Source organism: Stegostoma tigrinum, chromosome 6 (assembly GCF_030684315.1).
Source record: "Stegostoma tigrinum isolate sSteTig4 chromosome 6, sSteTig4.hap1, whole genome shotgun sequence".
NCBI classification, from domain to species: domain Eukaryota; kingdom Metazoa; phylum Chordata; class Chondrichthyes; order Orectolobiformes; family Stegostomatidae; genus Stegostoma; species Stegostoma tigrinum.
In genome coordinates this window covers 92,142,580-92,150,271 of record NC_081359.1, presented here as the reverse complement: position 1 = coordinate 92,150,271, position 7,692 = coordinate 92,142,580, and positions in this window count along the sequence as shown.

Here is a 7,692-nt window from a genome sequence, read left to right as displayed (position 1 = left end):
TGCTGGGAGTAATCGTTCTGTCAGCCTGTTTCTCTTGTGTGGTTTTGGCAGCATTCAGAGAGGGAGCACCCAAGTATCTGTTGGTATACCTGAGACTTTCACAATAGGGGAAATTGGTATTCGTAATGGATGTACAGAATGTCATTTAGCTCATATCTTTCACTCTTCCCTTTGCTTGGTTTAGAAAGAAATGAAACTAATAAGAGGTACATTTATTTCAAAAGCAAAATACTGCTGATGATTGAGTATTCACAATTTAGGCAACTTCCAGGGAGAGAGAAACTGATTTAAAGGGCATTGATCTGAAACGACTTCTGTTTCACTTCATGTTGATGAGGAAATACAGCGTATCCTCAGTGATACCATTTTCTTTTAAAGAAGTCCACTTTGTGTAAGCTATTTGCTCTGACTTTCTGTGAAAGATTTCATTTCTACAGTTAAGGACCATGTAATATGTGCATGTGGAAAATACTAAGGGCTGGTGTTCAGCCTTTATTGTGAAGTGCACTTTGTGCCACATCTGCCTCCAGTTTTATAACAAAATGAAACTACATCATTTGCTAAATCCATGATTCATAAGCAGTTTTCACTTATGGTTAGGTTCGGTTTTTATCATGCTAATGTTTCGTATAAGGCAGTGCACACTAGCCTTGTGTCTGAAACACAGGTATATAGACATGAAAAACAAGGTGTGGAGCTGAATGAACACAGTAGGTCAGGCAGCATCAGAGGAGTGGGAAAGCTGATGTTTCGGGTCTGGACCCTTCTTCAGAATTTCTGTGTTCATCCAGCTCTACACCTTGTTATCTCAGACTCCAGCATTGGCAGTTCCTACTATTCTCTATGTAGACTTGTGCTACTTTTAAGCTCAATGTTTATATCATCCTATCTTTACAGCCTAATATTCTTCCTGAAATTTATCCTACAACTTACAATATCACTTGAAAGCCATTTTTAAATCACTTTTATGTGCACTATTGTTCTTGAATGTAAAAGATAATATTCTTGCCAAATATTTTAGTATACATTTCTTGGCCGACTATTACTGCTTGGGGCTTTCTGTCAAAGCTACTTGCACAAAATCTATACCAGAGCAGCAGGAAACTTTCAAAAAAGGAAAGAGTGAAAGTGTGTGGCCACCAGGTTTCTCTAAAAGTGATGTGTAGGACCAAAAATTCCAGTGAATGCTAGATATTAAGGAATTTTGAAGAATTTGGATAGGAAAATGGAAAGTTATGGCTGATACTAAGGGATTAGAACACTAGAAGCTTTGGAAACCTATAGAAAGTGCAGGATGTTAATTTTCAAAAACATTGAGAAAGCAAAGACAGGACTTGGAAAAATACTGGCAGGTATAATAAAGGAACATCCACTGATGTTATTCCTACGTATCAGAGGCAAGAGGATAACCAAGAAAACTAACAAGGATCTAAGAAGCAAACTGTGGATGGAGCCAGAGATGTAGGTGAGGTTTTAAATGAATTTTGGATATCAATATTTGTGATGGTTTTTCTCTTGTGTTAGAATAGAAATCAGAAAAGGCCCATTATGTACCTGAACAAATTACCAATAGGGTAGGAGGTTTGACAGTTTGAATGGGCGTAATATTGGAGTAATCCCCAGCCTGGATGTGATGTCTCCCATGCTGCTGTGGGGGATGAATAAAAGAAGAGTAGGGACCCTGGCATTGACTCTCACATCCTTTCTGAATGCAACAGACATGCCAGAGGAGTGGAAGACAGTACCACATTAACTATGTTTCAAGAAGAATGGTAGTGATAAACCAGGCAGCTACAGGCTAGTGAGTCTGATACAGTGGTAAGGAACATTTTGGGGGTGGGCAGGGCAGTGTGTGGAAAGAGTTAATTTACACTTTATGAGGGGTAAATAGTATCTGACAGGTTGGTTTGAGTTTTCCAGGTCTGTGGAAGAGTGTAGTGCATTGGATGCATTGCCATATATGTTAGCTTTGGCAAGGACTCTTTTATGGGACGTTGATCAAGAAGGTAAGAACTCATGGGATCCAGGGCAATTTGACAGTTGTATCCAAAGTTGGCTTGGTGACTGGAAGCTGAGGGTGATTGTTGAAGATTTGTGTGCCTTCGCACCCAGAAGCGCACCACAGGGTTCAGTGCTGGGTCCCTTGTTATTTGTCGTGCACATTGATGACCTTGGCAGGAATTTAGGAGGCATGATCAGTACATTGCAATGGACATAATAATATCGGTGTGGTAAATTATGAACAGGAAAGCTTTGGACTGTAGGGTGATAGATGGCTGGTCAGATGGGCAGAATAGTGGCAAATGGAAGTCAATCTGTAAAGTGAAGTGATGCATTTTGGAAGACTAACAGGTTAAAGGGTTGCACAATAATGGTAAAATCCTAGCAAGTTCAGAGGATCAGAGGGACCTTGGTGTGTATGTCCATAGATCCTATGAGATGATTACCTTTTTTATTAGTCAGGCACTAAGTGGTAGTGGCAGGCACGAGCGGTATTGTCAGTGGACTAGTAATCCATGGGCCCTAGACTAATGTTTTGGGGACATGAATCCCAGATGGTGAAATTTGAAATGGATAATTAAAAAGCTAAACTAATGATGAAAGCATAAATATTGTCAATTATTACAAAATCTTATCTGTTTCACATGTCCTTTTTTTTACGGAAGTACATCTGCTGTCCTTATTTGCTCTGGCCAACATGTGACTCCAGCCCTACAGCAATGTGGTTAACTCTTAAATGCCCACTGGGAAATGCTGGTATAGACAGCAATGTCCACATCCTGTGAATGTTTTGTTTTTAGAAATGAAACAAGTTAAAGAGCTGTATGAGACATGAGTTAGTCCACAGTTAGAGTGCGCTGTGCAGTTCTGGTTACCTAACTTTTGAAGGATATGATTGTTCTAGAGGATGTGGAGGAGATTCTGCAGGATGTTGCCTGGGCTGAAGTGTTTCACCTATGGGTGATTTGGAAAGAGGTGACATGCTGATTTAATGTGTATAAACTTGAGGGGCGTTGAAAGAAACCTTTCTCCTTCGAGGCATCAACAATGTAACCTGTGTCCCTCTAAGTCCTTTTGATCTATGCAGCCTTTGCTTGCTGTGACCTGCCTGTACTGCTCGTAAACAAAGCTTTTCATTGTATTTCGGTACACATGACAATAAAATCAAAATCAAAAATCATTGGTATGTGACTCACCAAGATCAGCAGGGATTATTTCAAAAGAGCTGGGTAACAATGAGGAAGAAGTTCTGATAAATGTATGTCCTTCTTTTGGAGAAGTGAGCACCAAGTGATAAACCAAAAGTGATTGAAGATGGTGATCATACCTCATGCTGCCCATACCACTGGGGAAAGATAAAAATGAAGAGAATTAACTGCTTTGAGGTGAGCAGATAGTGAGGAAATGTACCAGTGAAAAGATAAATGATGACCCTTGTGAACAGAAGCAATTTATCTCGGCATTCCAAATGCGGTGTAGCTAAAATAAAGCTTGTTTGATTCTGATATGTTGAAGTTAAGGGAGTTAATTATATTTTGCTGGCACGTGTTTAAAAATTACATAATAAACCAAATGATCGTGTTCTAAACACAATTTTTCATTTTAGTATTCCACTTAGTATTGATACTAACAGAAATTGAGTAAATAAGCCAACAATTAGGTTAAGCTAAACATGAATGACAAGAAATCTAATAAAGAAATGTTAAAAAGGATAACCTCTTGACAGTGAGATCCCATGTGTGAGTGATATTCCTTTTCTTGCCCTGCCTTGGTAGGTGATCAATATTTATAACAGCGGATGAAATAGTAAATTCCTTGATCTCCTGGATTCCTCATATTTTATAATATTTATGCAGGAGATGGGATGAGGTGAGTGGAGTAAACAGTAGGTGGAGATAGAACCAAAAGAGAGAAGCAGGGGAAACAATTGAAAATTCGAATAATCCTATGGATCAATAGGTTCCAGCCACTCCCTCTGTACCATGGAGTGCAATCCTGTTATGTATCCATCCTCCATCAGAATGGTCTTGGGGCTCTCTGCTTTCTCCTTGGGCAGGAGATGGGAGCTTTTCAATCATCTTGATCCTCCTCTACTACCACCACCACCACCACCCTCCTCTGCCTGGCCAAACTTGTCCTCACTTTGAACAACTTCTCCCTATCTTTTTTTTCATGGTGTACATAGAACATTCCTTGTTCCAGCCCTGCTCCAGCTCCCACCCACAACTCTTTCTCCAGTATATTGATGACATCCTAATCAGTGCTTCTTCCCTGTCTGGTCCGGAATTGGAAAAGTTCATCTATTTCGCTTCCAATTTCTATCCCACTCCAACCTTCATCTATCTGACTCCTCCCTTTCCTTCCATGACATCATCATCTGTTTCTGTTTCCATTTCCAGTGATAGGCTGGCCACCAATATCCTTTACAAATCAACTGACTGCCACAGTTTCCTTGATTGTACACCCTCATCCTCACCCTCACCCTCTGTCCTCACCATCCAAGATCCTAAACACACCTTCCAGGTGAAGCAGTAACTTGCCTGCACTTTACTCAATCTAGTCTGCTGTATTTGCTGCTCATAATATGATTTCTTCTACTTTGGAGGAACGAAGTGCAGCCTGGGTGACAGCTTTGAAAAACACGTATGTTCAGTCTGCAAAAAAAAACCCTGAATTTCCAATTGCCTGCCATTTCAACGCACCACTGTATTCCCTGGCTAATGTCTCCATCTCTGGCTTGCTGCAGTGCTCTGGTGAAGCTCAGCGCAAGCTTGAAGAACATTATCTCATTTTCCACTTGGGAACTCTGCAAGCCTTCTTGATTCATTATTGAGTTTAATAACATAGGGGCTTGAGGTACTTCTCCTATGCCACCCCTTCCCCACCCCCCACCCCCCACCCCCAACAACACCAGGCCTTGGCATCACATGGGCTGCTACCAAAAAACAATCCATTAAACAGCTGCTAGTGCTTAGTAGCTGACATTCTCCTATACTGACCTTTACCCTGTACTTTGTATGCCTAACTGTTTTTGTCAATTTGGCTCTATCACTGCCCATTGTTTACTCCTTCCCACTTCCCCCAACCTATCTTCTACACAAGCATCAAACTTTTCCTAGCTGCTGTCTATCCTGAGGAAGGGTCTCTGGACCAAAAGCATTAACTCTGATTCCTCTTCACAAAATTTAGTTAAAATGTCAAGAAACATCCTCCAGATTTCCTGTTGCAAAATAAATTCACTTGATTTAGCAAATGCAAATATACGCTGAAATCATCTGACTCGGTTGCTTGCTAAATGTTGACTGTGCTTGTCAGCAAATGGTATGTTGAACTTTTTTTAAAATGAGTTGGTGGTGTAATGGTAAAGTGACAGATTAGTAATCCACAGACTAATTCTCTGGGACAAAATCTGGATTTAAAAGATAGCCAGTACTGGTAGTGCCATAACATTGCCACTAATTTTCACTTGAAAACCAACTGGTCTGGTCAATGTGACTACAGATGGAGCACAATGAACTCTTAATTGCCCCATTTGTGGTTTACTGGGCTCTCTTGGATCAAGGGCAAATGGAGCCAGACATGTGCTAACTTTGCTATATCTCTCAGAATTTAAAATAATTTTACTAAAGGTGACCTCTGGTCTTTGAGTTAATTTATATCAACATTGATTATACCAGTGTTGAGCAATAACTAGCTCCATCAAAACAGAATCTACTCATCTACCATTGCTATTAATAAAATGTCCCATGATCAGTATGCTGGGGTCATAAACTGGATTGCTCAACCTTATAAACACAGTGGTTAAAAGAGCAGTTGCAGGCAAGGAAATCTGCAGCAAGTAACTTGACTCCAGTCTCCTCAAACCCTGTCCATCGTCTACAACTATAATTCGAGAGTGTGGTGGAGTACTCTGCTTGCCTGGATGAGTGTAACTCCAACAACATTCAAGAAACTTGACACCATCCCAGGATATATCAGTCTGCTTAGTTTGTACCCTATCCATCACCTCCATCATTAACTCCCTTCACCACCAATGTGTGAAGATGGCAGTATGTATCATCTAGATGATATACTGCAGCAACTCACGAAAGCATCCTTCAACAGCACTTTCTAAACATGCAATCCCGAATAAAGGCTGTTAATGTTTGGGAACAACACCCTCAAATTCTCCTCTCAGGCAGACCTCTTCTTGGCTGGGACCAAAATCACTGTTCCTTCATTGTCATCGCATTAAAAATACTGAAATTTGCTTCCCAATAACACCGTAGATGTCCCAACGTCCCATGGACTGCAGTAGTAGATGGGAATGGCCAAGGAAGTCCACATTCCTCCCATGAAGTGTGCATGGTTAGGGGGTAGGATGGGAAGCAAAGGTAGGAAAATCAATCTACAATAACCAAACTGAGAGCAGAAAGATTGCAATAATTTTAAATAAACAAGACAAAATAGAATATAAAGTAAAACTGAAAACCAAAAAAAATGCTGGAAATCTCAACGGCTCAGGCAGCATCTGGGGGGAGAGAGAGCAAGCTAACGTTTCAAGTCCAGATGACTATTCTTCTGATGAACATGATCAAATCTGATGAAGAATGTAGTGAGGGTGAGGAGTGTAAGTCTCTTTTTATTCTTTCTAGAATTTTCTTGTATTTTAATAAACATCAGGGCTAATTCAAGTTAGAAATTATGTATGTACTTAATAAAGGCAAATGGCAGAAGGTATAAACTGATTACCACTGCTTGGTCTTGAGATTTCATTATTGCCGTTTCCTCATTCATTCAATTTCACAGAAGTGCTCTTTTGATAGTAACTCTCTTCAAGGGGATCGAGGCCCTATTCAATATGTATCTATCAGATACATGCTGATGAGAAAACTTATTTGCTATCCTACAAACTATTGCAAGTCCTGGGAGATTGTTGCTGAGGGCTGATTAATATTATAATCTTTCATAGCTTCGTGTGACATAGTGGCTGGGATGGTGATGTTCTGAATAGATTTCAAAATTAACACATACTCAAGGATAGCCTCTGGTGTAGACACAGGTCCAGACACTGCTAGCTGCATGGGTCTGGGTAGGGTTAAAACTGTGAAAAGGCAGTAATGGGGTGGAAGGGACATTTTAATTTAGTCTACCTTTAATAGTGAAATGTATTACAAGAACACAGTTTTATGAATGAATGAAATATGGTGATAGTAAACATAATACGTTAGCGAGTAGTTAGTAAAAGTTGTGAGTGAATGAGAGCGCAATAGTGGTAATATAGAGCACTTGTGGGTGGATTGATAAAGAGGACCTTTAGTACAAAAACAGAGATTTGTGATATACTGTCTGACAAAAACCATAGAATAGGATATTTTAACGACCCAGCATTACTAAAGATGTGCCACCCAGACCACGGAAGCCATGTTGATTGCTAGCTGAAATAAGTAAGCAGGGCAGAACCTCAGCAGACCGTAGGAACATTCAGGGGCAAAGGTTACAAGATAAGCAAGTGACTACATAAGTGAACAAGCACCGTGTGTTTGAATCCGACTAGTAGATATGTAATACACAACACTGCAGCTTCGTCAGAGGCTCACTGATGATGTTACCTAGAATGGTGATGAAACGTCTATAAACTAAACTTCCAGCTCAGCGAGCAGACTCACATCCAGAACCTCAACCTGAGCTACAAATCTTCTCAAAACTCGG